Raw genomic sequence first — 12663 nt, 5'->3', positions numbered from 1 at the left:
GAAAATAAAAGAATTTCATACGTAGGATTGCTGTAGAAATTATCCACCCTATGACCAAGATTTTAAATATGAGGAAAAGTGAGATCAGGGTCTTTGGCTGAGCAAGCTCTAATCAAATTTTCTACCCATGTCTCGTGTGCCAGCAGCAACGTTTCTGTCCTAATTTTCAGAAGAATTCCCATGGCTGTTTCTAGAAAATAGATTGGCTTTGTTCAATTCTGTGTCCACCCCAGAGGGGTGGAGTGGAAGTGGTTTGATCCCATTTTCTACTTTGATAGTAAATTTTTGGTTTCCAAATTACCTCCTCAAATGCAAAGGCAGCTTTCTTACTTTTCTTGCCTGTGGTTTGACTCAATCATCTGAACAGTAAATTCACAGAGAAATTTTTTCTACATCACAAGGTGAGTCCAGAATCCCACCACACTTCCTCGGAGGAGAAAAGATAGCTCTACATTCTGGCTTTCAAAGGCACACCAGGAAGAAAAGGTGTGTAGTGACAATTCTGGAGTTTTGGTTTAAGAAACACAAATATAAGAATCTATTTTCATTTTAATCCTAAGTATGGGATATGGGACTTCTTTAGATTGTCCACAGCAGCTGATTATGATTTTCCTTGTGCTCTGGCAGGGGAGTGATTTTGTCAGATGCAGGTAGTTTCTGTGATTGTGTGATGCTTGGAATTCTGGAGAACGCTTCAGAAGATACGTATATAAGTGCTCAGTCCCTGAGAGGTGGGGTTGGTGTGGTTTGGTTGTTGGTTGTTGATGGTACCAGTTTGTTAAGTAGTTGTGTGCAAAGAAGACAACAAGAAATTAGATATCATGATGGTGAAGGACCTAAGGACGTTGACGCTACTAATCAGAAGGAAGTAGTTCAACAATAATATTGTCCCCTTTCCAACCTGGACTTTGTTCAGGTATCTCTTTCTTCTCTTTCTTTTTTTCTATCTTATCTAGTGTTAGAGGTTTGAAAGAGTAGAAGAAAAAAGGTCAAGGGTGGTGGAAATACCTACAAAGTAGTCAAAGGCAGCTCCTACAAAGTGTGCCTGGATCTAGGGTAGAGATGACTGGTAGATGGACAGTTAGGCCATGGCTTAGATTATTTCTTCCATGTCAATTTAGCTAGGCCACTCTATGCAGACAAAGGAAGAAAAGAAAGCCCTTAAGTCTGCATTTACAAAACATTAAAAGCAGATACAAGTGTGACCTCTTGTGGTAGAAAAATCTCCTAAATAAAAAAGGGTCAGAAAACCTGGTAAATGAGTGGGACATTCTAAATAGCTTCTAATTTACTAAACCTCATTTGGGAATCTTGGAACTCCAATTTCAGCTTAGCTCTGTCACTTGGAAGCATTTTCCTCAACTTATTAGTGTCTCTAATTACTAGTAGACAAGTATCATGTGACACATGTGAGAGTAACCAGTTTTATGATACCTCAGAGTCACAAATTACCATCCACGGAACAAGATAGTTTCGATCCTTTTATTGAGCACCAAATGATAGGTCTTACTGTTCAGAAGGGATATCTATTTTATTAAAATTGCAAGAAATAGACTATCTAATATGCATGCTATAAACCAATTAGTCAGAAATGTTATAACTGGAATTAATAGAATTAGAAAAAATAAATTTAAGTCTGTGTTAATTATCATTCTGTCACTACAAGAGAGTATTAATTTATATAGAAATAATTAATTTATATAGAGATAATTTATGTGGAGAAAAGGCTTATTTTGTTCATTGTTCTAGAGAGTCTTTTTCAAGGTAAGACAGACCTGTGGCTCTGGGCATCTGATGACAATGGTAGGGAGTAGGTTGTGGCACAAACTACTCACCTCCTGTCTCAAAGAAAAAAGAGGAAGAAGAGACAGTACCCTTGAAGAATTTTCTTTCTGATGTTCAGAACAAGCATCTCCCTTTAGAGACTATCTCCTACCAGCCTGAGGACCTTTAACACATGGGCTTTGGAGGGAGGCAGTTAAGACACAGAGTTCAGCAACTGGTAACAAAGAGGATGTCTCTGTTGACAGGATATTTCAAGACACAAGAATGAGGTGGGGAAGGGGAAGAAACCATAGCTTCCATACCATGAAGGAAGGAAGGGCAGGGTCGAATTTGGAAGGTGGTTAAGCTGACAGCAGACACTGAGATCACAGCATTGAAGAAACATACTTAGAATAAAAGGGAATGTAGTCAGCTTTTCAGCTTGGGGATTTCTTGTAGAGTGTGGATGTGTAAACAATGAGTTGACTTTGCCTTCCATTTTCCATGGGTCACAAGGATGTGGGAGTTAGAAGGCTTTAAAAGGTCAGGGGAGAAGAGATAACATAATCATAAAAATTAAATTTGACATTTAACATTACATTTTATCTTCATAACCAACCTTCAAGATAGAAGCTATTAATATTTTTACAGTTGCCAAAGACAACACAGATAATTACGGGATGCACTGGAGCGCTAACTGAAGTCTGGTGGACTTCCACATTAAGTTGTGTGTTTTACTTTAACATCTCTTCTCAAGCCTGGTTCTGTCATATCCCTGCCTTGAAGCTTGTCCTCAAAGGACCTTGGTTTGCAATAGTTAGACATGCTCAGAGATGGGGGGTTGGCTTCTTTTTAAACTAGTGTCAGCAGCTCTTTTAAATAACCTTCCAGAGTAACTGTGTTTACTTTGGGATGTAGCTCATGTCAGTTTCTTTTTTTCTTATTGTAGTGACCACATTCTGAGAGATTTTTGTGTCTTCCATATAGAATAATATATCCTATATTTCAGTAGTCCAAATTCATCTTTATTTCCAAGGAGTCAGTTTTGAAAGGCAAATGGCTTTAGGATTCTTGAGAAATAGGCAACAAAACTATAATACATGACAGAGGATATTTTGGGGGAAACTCTTATGGAGGAGAAAGGAGAAGGGAGCAAAAGCTAGACAAGTAAAGCATCCATAAATTAGGGGTGGATCTGGCAGCTGCAAAGGAAACTGAAGAGGGAGGACTATTTGGGAGAATCTGCATTGCTCCACTGCCTTAGTTAGGGTTTTCCTGCTGTGAAGAGCCATTATGCCCAAGGCAACTCTTATAAAGAAAAACATTTAATTGGGCTGGCTTACAGTTTCAGAGGTTTAGTCTATTATCATTATGGTGGGAAGCATGACACTGTCCAGGTCTGCCTTCACAGTAACATACTTTCTCCAACAAGGCCACGATTACTCCAAAAAGGCCACACCTCTGAATAGTCCCACTCCCTGTGGCCAAGCATTCAAATACATGAATCCATGGGGGTCATTCCTAGTCAAGCCTCCATATTCACCATAGCCTTGTTCTATAGTAAATGCCCCATGTGTTCAATTAATGGACTGATATTGTGCATTGTATGTGGCCTCAGTATGAAGCATCATGTTGTACTCTGTTGGATCCAAAGTGTGAAAGCTGGAGGCTGTCTTTGGAGGGTGATCTAAGCAGCATACCTCCTCCCAAGGAGTCTGTTGGCCTGGAATTGACTTCACCTCCTTCAGTTTAGATCAGAGCACTTAGCATTTTTACCATTGAACTTCAATAGGTTTAATAATATAGGCAGCATGAATGTTTTGGCATAGCCATTGTTTGCACTTAGTACTGGGCTAGGTCAGCAGAGGCTCATCTCCTACCTAATCCTCCCTTGGTGACATGACCAAAAACAGCTGGCTAAGCTTCTTGTGGAGAAAAGAAAGCTTGTAAATTTCCATTTCCATAGAGATGTGGGTCTTCCCTTAGCTATTCTATGCCTAAGATCCTCTCATCTGAGTGTATGATGACATTCTCATAGCCTGCATGGAGCAGGATAGAATGTTGTCCAGGCACATGGCAACAGATTAGCAGTATCCGAGGGATGTTACTCCTTGGCTAACATGTTTGCTTCATTTCCTCAGTATCTAGTGCAATTTACTCAAAAGGTTCATAGAGGGTCATTAAAGAAAGAGACAACTGAAACTCCATTTTGCATCCTAAATTTTTCTCTTGGTTCATTAGTTTCTTATTCTGCTACTCTAAGACTTCATTAAAACCTGTGTAACTGGTGAGAGAGGTTTTTCAGTCTGCTTTTAGATTTCATGATGTCCAGGACTTGTGGAATTGGGAATGTCACACCCTATCATGACTTTCTTTGCTTTGGCAACAAATGCCAGATTCTATCACTACAACCAAGTCACACCTAGCTAAACAAGGAAGAGGCTTCCTGGGGATGGATGGCTCTGGAGGCTGGTGCTTATGGTACTTACATCAGGACAACAGGGTTCATTCTTTGTGTGTAATAATAGAAACCGGGTTTCCTTTTGTGTTATTCTGCAAACATTCGATAAGCATTTGCCAAATGACAGGCATTAAACAGAAGTGAGCAAAGCCCAACCAAACCTCTGTCTTCAGGAATATAAAAATTTAGCAGAGCAGTCAAATAACATCAAACGATGTAACAACAACCATACAAACTGCTCTGAAAGAGACATATAGTATTGGGAGAACTGTATATACTGGAGCCGACATAGCTAAGGGAAAGAGGTGAATGGAAGGAAAAGCTATTTCTGAGAAAATAACCCTTGAATTGTATTCTGCAGAGTCTACATGACATCCTGACCTGAGAAAGGTGGGACATTCTAATGAGTAGAAGAGAACAGCAACTATCTTGTGGTGGGGAGATAAGAGACTGTGAAACCATGTGAGATCCTCTCGAATCTGGAATGTATTTTTTTTTTCCTTAGAGTAACTCAAAGTAGTTTAAGCAGATTATTGATGAGTTGTGACATCATCAGGCTTAGATTTTGAGAGGCCCAGAGACTGAACAGATTAAAGGTAGGCAAGCTGAATAAGAGAAGGGTGAAGGGGAGTCCATCAGTATATTCTAATCAGTGAGTAGGGCTGTGTGAAAAGCTGAATTCACTTGGCACTGGTATTTAAACACCAACATATTAGATTATAAGTCCACATCTTACTAACTTATGTTTACAAATTTAGAAGTCAACCAACCAGCAAGAGTCTTAATATCGGTTATTTTCAACCTCCAATGTGCAGAACAAAGGAAAAGCACGTGTGCATCTGTGTATGAGTGTGTGTATGCCTGCATGTGTATGTATGCATGTGTGTATGCATATATGTGTGTGTCCAGAGATCAAACCCAGAGCCTTATATACCTTATACATGTATAGGCAAATGTTCTGTTGCAAGGCTGCTTCCCCAGCTGGTGGAAAGAAATTACACAGTAGTGTATCTTTCCAACTCTGAGATCCTCTCAAATGTTTTAGATATAAGTTTTAGATGATGTAGACAGATTAGCTTTTTTTGGTATTTTTAGTGTCTCTCAGATGCTTTTTGATGTTTTAATTCATAATATTGAGCATAAGATTATACTTGTCATGTTCCTGTGTTGAATGATAACCTGTGATTTATTAAAATGAATAAGTAGAGAGCAGGCATGTAGAGATGAATGATTTAGGTGGCAATCTAAAGATGCTTATTCTGACTGAGGATGCTAATGATCACTGACAACAATTTATTTATTGGCTCAGCCATTGTCAAACAAATCAATGGGAGAAACTGGAGTGCCAAAGCAACAAACATGTTCCCTGCCCACGGTGATGCTACAATTCTAATTGGTTGAGAAAACCAACGGTTGTTATGCAATGCTACATTTTCAAATGATCAGATCCATCTTTTGGGCATATTAAAGTACATGCTGTTTCTTTATGAGTCTAATGTTCAGGTTTACTGGAATTTTATTATGTAGAGTTTGGAAAGGAGTATGTCAAACTCTAGTTATTTCCTATCTGCATTTTGAATAATTTGTTTGGAAAGGTGAAGCAGATAGCCACAAAAATCCCATGTTCATTTCTTATAGAGACTTAATCAGAGAACCAGTTTGAAACCCATAGCCGAATGGTCTTATTAATATGCAACCATTAATTAGGCCACTTGCCCCTGAGGTGTGCTTATTCTCTAGAGAAGTGGGCTGAACCTGTTTGGAAAATTTTAATTTACCAAACGGAGAAACTATTGCATATTTTCCATGTGGGTTGAGAAGAGGAATGGAGGAGGGCTGTTAAGTCATAGAGCCTAGTGTACCTGAAGATCCTGAGAAAATGTTTCTCTTTAAGATCTGGCTCTTGAGAAGTCAGCAGAAGCCACTGCCCAGGAAGACAATTTCAGTATGCTCAGAGACTGACTGCATCCAAGAGATAGCAGATGGCGTAGAAGGTTCTTAAAGCAAGATGCAAACACATACAGCAACTTACCCAGTGAGGATCCTTGTGATTATAGTTGCGAGTATGTGTCCGTGTGTGTGTGTCTGTGTGTGTGTGTTTGTGTGTGTGTGTGAGAGAGAGAGAGGAGAGAGAGAGAGAGAGAGAGAGAGAGAGAGAGAGAGAGACCTTAGAAAAATGTATTTGTTTTTGTTAGTGGCTATATATTTGCCTGCTTCTCTATATATGCACCTTGTGTGTACAAGTGTCCATGGAAGTCTGAGAAGGCATCATGTTCCTTATACCTGGAGTCGCAGGTGGCTGTGAGCTACCTGATAGAGGTGCAAAGAACCAAATCAAGATTTATGCAAGAGCAGCAAGTCCTCTTAACCATTGAACCATCTCTTCAACCCGACTCAGTGTTTATGTGAGTGTTGGGGATTACAAATCAAGGTCTCATGCTTTCATGGCAGACACTGCAGGCCTGAGCCATTTCCAGTCCCTCTAAGATGATGACCTTTTAAAGTCATCTAAGAAACCCTCAAAAGGCAGCAGTGCAGAGAAGGGATCCCTGTACAATGGAAAAATGAGGCAGAAACTACAGGATTTAGCTAGTGACTGGATATAGGCTGTGGACAAAAATGGGACAGCAATGTAAATTACCAGGTTTCTAGCAGAGGTAACATGGTACCATACTCTAAGAAAGGAGAAAGAAGCCAATTTGGGAAACTGTTTGAAATGTGCTATAACTCACCTGTGAATCATCATAATGGAATGAAATATGCCATAAGCATTGGGCTATGGACTCATAGTATTAGTTATGGGCACAAAGTAGCTGGGCATGGTGGTCCAAAGACAGAAAAATGCAAGTACTAGTACTTTTTACAAAACTTAACACAGTGCAATTAATGAAAGAAACACCATCATGGGATTTGCATACACTCCAGTTGGAATCTTACTGCATACTACCTTTAAGATGCCAGACAACTTCCCTGACCTCTTGCCAGACACATGTAAAATATTTTATTATAAACATACCAGCCTGGTAGAAAAGCTACATTAAATTATGTATCCTATGTATTGGAGCAATGTCTGGCATTGTAAATGTTTTAAACACCTGCTTTGAGTATCTAGCTCAAGAAAATATTCTTTTGCTGGAGGGAAAAATGCTCTGAAGATAAAAATCTGATATGGACAAGTCAGAAGCCGAAGAAGGATGTATCAGCCTGTTCAGGAGGCAGAGAGACAAGGGCATCAATCCACAGGTAGACATCCGAACAAATGGGTTTTGCCACAGCTTTGAGGAATGGAGTCTTTGATACTATCTGCCGAAGAGAGATAGTCTGCGGAGGCTAAGCCCTACTTTGTTTCTCTAATACACAAATTATGCATCAAGAACCATGTAGTAAGTCTCATCATGGTAAAACAGAATATATGTCAGAAGTAGTATAACTGTGTCATATGCTAATATTATTTTGAGGTTTTTAGAGAAGCCTCTGTACTTATTTCCATAGTGGCTACATGGATTTATAATCCCACTGTAGTGAACGAGGAGTCCTTTACCCACAGCCTTGCTGGTATTTGTTGTCACTGATGTTAGCCACAGATGAACAAGTAAGAAAAATGTGGTGTATACATCATGGGATTTTATTCAGCTATAAAGAAAGATGAAATCACAATATTCAGAGGAAAAAAATGAAAGGACCTGGGAAATATTCTGTTAAGCAAAGTTTTGAAAGATAAATATGTGTATATTTGTGTGTGGGTGTAGGGGACAGGAAAGGGGAAAAATGTGGTCTCAGAGTTGGGGAAGTCAGACAAGGATAATAGAAGAACACACACATCATGAAGCTTGCAAAGGAGCTAGTGGGGAGAAAGAGGACTAGACAGAAGGGAACCTGGGGACAGGGAAAGGCTGGGGAAGGCAACAGAAGCAATGAAAGAAAATGTCACAGGGAAGCTTATTACCCCTTATGCTAATAAAACGCTAGTAACTAAACAAAGAAACAAGAGCCCTGTGGTGTCTGGTTTAGGTTTGGGAGTCTGTGTGTTTCCATAAGAACCAAGGAAGCTTAGAGGTGAGCAAAGATCGGGTGGGAGACACAGGGTCTGATTAGGAACACAGAGGTAACTATGGTGGCTCCCAGCTGTTGTCCACAAGGACCAGGCTGTTTTGACATTAACTGAGGCTTTTGTTGGGTATTTTCAGCCTCCACATTCTTTACTTCTTTTAAGTAGTAAGTGATTTTGCCCCTCTGTTTCACTCATACTCCCAACCTTCTTAATTGTATGGAAGAGGCAAAAGATTAAAAAAAAAACCCAACAACAACAACAACAACAACAAAAACAAATCGCAAACAAAAAACTCAGTGTGGAAAAGTAGATGGATTCAGTTCCTGCAGGACAACCACCTCCTTCAGTGACATGCTTCATAAAAACCTACCTTCATCGTCTACCAGTTTTAACTTTGTGGCTTTTTTTTTGCCTGCAAAATAGTTGTCTGGCAGTTACTATAAATTAATGAGCTGCTTAAAATGGTGACATTAATTTACCATCCTGGGGATAGAGTTTTATCTTTCACAGGGACTATTTATTTAGAATTATATGAAATCACCAAAACTTCTGATATGGATATTTTGCCTGCAGAACTCTTGAGCACACTGATCCACTGTTCTCCTCATCTCTGTGTTGTTTTTGCCAAATTCTGAGTTCTCAGTAAATATCACAGAAACACAGAGGTTAATTCCTAGTGACAAAATAATCAAAGCCTTCCAGCTTTTACTCTTTTTGTGGTGATACGTGGGTGACTATGGACCAGAACAATTGCAGCCTTCAAGACTAATTCTATTCAATAACACACTAACATACTGCCCAGAACTAGAAAGGAATTTTCTGTGCTGATTTGAAGCTTGGCTGTGGCTATAGTTTATCTGTCACAGATTTGGGGGTAGAGAGAAGAATTTTCCCACAGGGAAATCAGGGCCCACTGACATAGCAACTGAATACAGCCTTGGCTGACCTAGGAGTCATTTCTATTTTGGTCACTTCCAGATGTGCACTGCTATAGTTTAAAGCCTTTAAGGGAAGGGGAAACACATGTGGCTTGCCCACTGCATGGCTGGGGAGGATGTTCCTCTTCTAGGACTCTCAACTCATATTTAGCCATCACTATATCCCTAAGATGGATTTGATAAAGCTTTTGAAATTAAAATTGAATTTAGCAATGCTTATGTGTACACTAGATTGCATGGGTAGTAATAGGTGAATGGAAGGAGGCTTTATGAAAAATCAGCTCTGTCATGTCCCCCTCCCCTCATATACACGAGCATCAAGAAGACTCTCCCCTACATTGCTACAATCTATTATTTATAAAGTGACTGCTTTGAATGTATGTTGAATGGGACATGCTGTAGACGAGCCAGCTGCCTGTAGTAACTATTGTGCTGACCTAGCCAGCTGCTCTTCACATGCTCTGTTCTCTTATGCTGTTTCAGGTTGTCTTCTTAACCCTGTTAATCTTGTGATTATGAATTATAAAAGATGCCAGTTTATAATATTTATGGACATGGAGATGAAACACTTTGAAACCTTTTCAAAAAATAAGATGTCCAAGGACCATCATTTCCTGTTAGATTGATAATGATGATATGCCTCATTTCTTTCTGTACCTGTGAAGATATGGTGCCAATGTAATCCACATCTTGGGAGACAGAAAGAACGGGAGAACTGAGTAGCTCAGTGGTCATATGCATGGGGTGTTGGCAAAAAACCTGCCTCATGTTACATAACTTTTTCAAGGTCGAGTTTGTTTATCTGAACAATATGTATAAGGGTAGCAGCTACTGAATATTCATTTGTGTTAGTTGAGGGGCAATGTTGTGGTAAATAACTTCCCCATTTTCTATGTTGTGAGCTAACCGGAGGAAACAATAAAGTTAAGCCAGGTGTGAAAGGTGCAGTATCTTTTATGGAAAAGTAGGTTTTGCAGCCAGACCTTGTGCCCAGGCAGGTGTCCATATGCATGGGCAGACAAAGCCAGTGTGTGCTCCCAGAAGGGAAGCATGAGCTCTCTCTTATCACTTCTGCTCTAACTTCAGACTTGCTTACGTTCCTTGGGCAGCAGTGAGGAATTTGAGAAAGGCTAGGGATGCTATTACTTGGAGAATTTCTTCTTGTGGAAGAAATGTTCAGATGAAGAAGAATGCAAAATCCAGACGCAACAACTTCTCAGGTTCACTAGATGGCTCTACAAGAAGAATTAAGGTGCTTGACTGATACTAAATTATCAACAAGCTATATTAGCTGATACTGTTACTGTAGTGAGCACTCAGAATGCCAAGCTTGCATAAAAAAAAAAATGGGTAAGCACTGCTTGCTGAGAAAAATCAATGATGTAGAAAATATGTGTTGTCGCACACTTATAAAAAAATAAACAAAGAGCTGAGGATGTAACCTTTAAACTGAACCAGAGGTCAAGTGTCTGGTCTCACCAAATTCTGTTCTCATTGTCCCGACATAAAGAAACCAGCACAGTGGCTCAGGACAGGTAAGAGGAGACTTCAATTAGATGAATGTAAAACAACTTGACAAACAAAAGAGAGCCAGCAACTCCCACCAGGACACAGTGCCTTGGGATGAACATTTCTGCTTCTTTGGCTTTTTGCCCATTCACCCTATTTGATTTCTTATTGGACATAAGATTAGCCCCCTTACTCCCTAAAAGAAGTTTATATGAATTGTTTAACTTCAAATATTCTGTTAGATTGAATTGGTCAGGGTTTGCCAGGTAGATAACCAGTAACCAATAGATATGGAAATATAGTTTACATTTATATTTTATATGTTTTTATATATTACACATAATTAAAAATAAAACCTATAGAACATTACTTTAATACACTCATATATAATATATGTAAAGATAATCATTTTGCAAAATTGACCCACAATTATCAAGACTGAGACATCCCATAATCTTCCATATATAAGCCAGAGACCTCTGAATTCTGTAGATTAAGTCCAAGCATCATGAGCACCTGGAAGCTCGCTATCTGAGGTACATACAGTCTGAGGGCAGGAGGTGACAAGAAGATGCTGCCCAGCTCAAGCATTGCAACATGAAAGGCAGGGTGCACATTTCCCCTCGGTCCATTATTCTACTCAGGGTCTCCTTGGATGTGTTGTTCTGATGCTGGGTACAGCAATTTGCTTTACTAATTTCACCTGTACCAATGCTAATCTCATCAGATACATATCCAATGATACACCAGAAACTGTTTAACATAGGATTTCTGGCGACCACTCATCCCTCAGACTTAACCATCACAGATGGGCTTTATTTCTTAAGATAAAGAATTGAAGGCACAGACCTACAGAGTACAGAGGGGCTTAGCAGATTTGCCTATAGCCCTAACATCTCATCTTGCCCTCACTTAAATTCTCAAACTCATTTGAAGGGTGTGTGTGTGTGTGTAAACATTTTATTTTCTGCTGGTTCTTATGGTACTAAAAACAAAAGTTGAAAAAAGTAGTTTTTAGATCTTGATAGCATCATGTTTGAGCTAGCCATCATCTTTGTTTAAGTCATCTTTCCTAATTCACTCTCCTCATTCTCCTTCTAGGACATATTAGCCAGGGCACTTTCCCCCCCTTCTCTCTCTGTTGCTTTACCTCCACTTCCTCTTCCTTCACTGGTAGGTCTTACAGTCAGTCCTACCACTGGGTTGATGTATGACATCTAAGACAACCGAATGGCTTTTGTAAGAGTTTTAAAAGTAACTCACCTGATTTCAAAAATGTCATCCCCAAACTGTCCAATTATTTCACAAAGAGAAACAATTATGTGATTCTTAACGAGAAATGAGACAGGGGCTGGGTAGTGGATATGTGATATGATGTTATGGAAAGAGTAATTCAGGATTGAAAGTGTGAGAAAGAAAGTCGATAGAGAAAGTAGCATCAGAATGCTTCTGTGTTCTATGTGCCAAAGGTGGGGGTGGGGGTGGGGGTGGGCATTTGATGATAGTCCAAGAAATGGTAACTCTACCTGGGCAGATAATTTGGGGGAACGATGTACTGCAGAGATGAGCATGGCTGTTATGAGGGCATGGTATCAGTATGCCTGGAGGATGTTCATTGGTTCCAATATCATCTTACCTGCTTACTTATGCTAAGATATATCTGAGATACAGCCTCTATGGTTAAGGGGGAACCAATCTAACTTATGTCTGAAGCGACAGGAAACAGACACTCAGTGCAAGATTTTAAGGAGGCTCAGTCTAGACTTTCCCTACATGTATGTTATGCAAATTCTTTAAGTGGTCACATGACAATTGTTTTGATGTTTAACTCAATGGACATTTTACAGAAATAGCACCACATTGGAACCAGCCAACACTTGGTTAAAAATTTTATCTATTTATATGTCACTGAAGTTCAGCTGAATCAAGAAGCTGTCAAT

The 12663-nt window shown here is 39.5% G+C and overlaps 1 protein-coding gene across 4 annotated transcripts in view; it reads left to right on the top strand.

Annotated features, from left to right (window-relative positions):
• The window catches only part of Tmc1 (transmembrane channel like 1), a 159085-nt gene that overhangs the window by 105001 nt on the left and 41421 nt on the right, over positions 1-12663 (top strand). The window lies entirely within an intron of this gene.

This window comes from Arvicanthis niloticus, chromosome 1 (genome assembly GCF_011762505.2).
Source record: "Arvicanthis niloticus isolate mArvNil1 chromosome 1, mArvNil1.pat.X, whole genome shotgun sequence".
NCBI lineage: Eukaryota > Metazoa > Chordata > Mammalia > Rodentia > Muridae > Arvicanthis > Arvicanthis niloticus.
The sequence above is the reverse complement of the archived record's forward strand: the minus strand, read 5'-3'. Positions and strand labels throughout refer to the sequence as shown.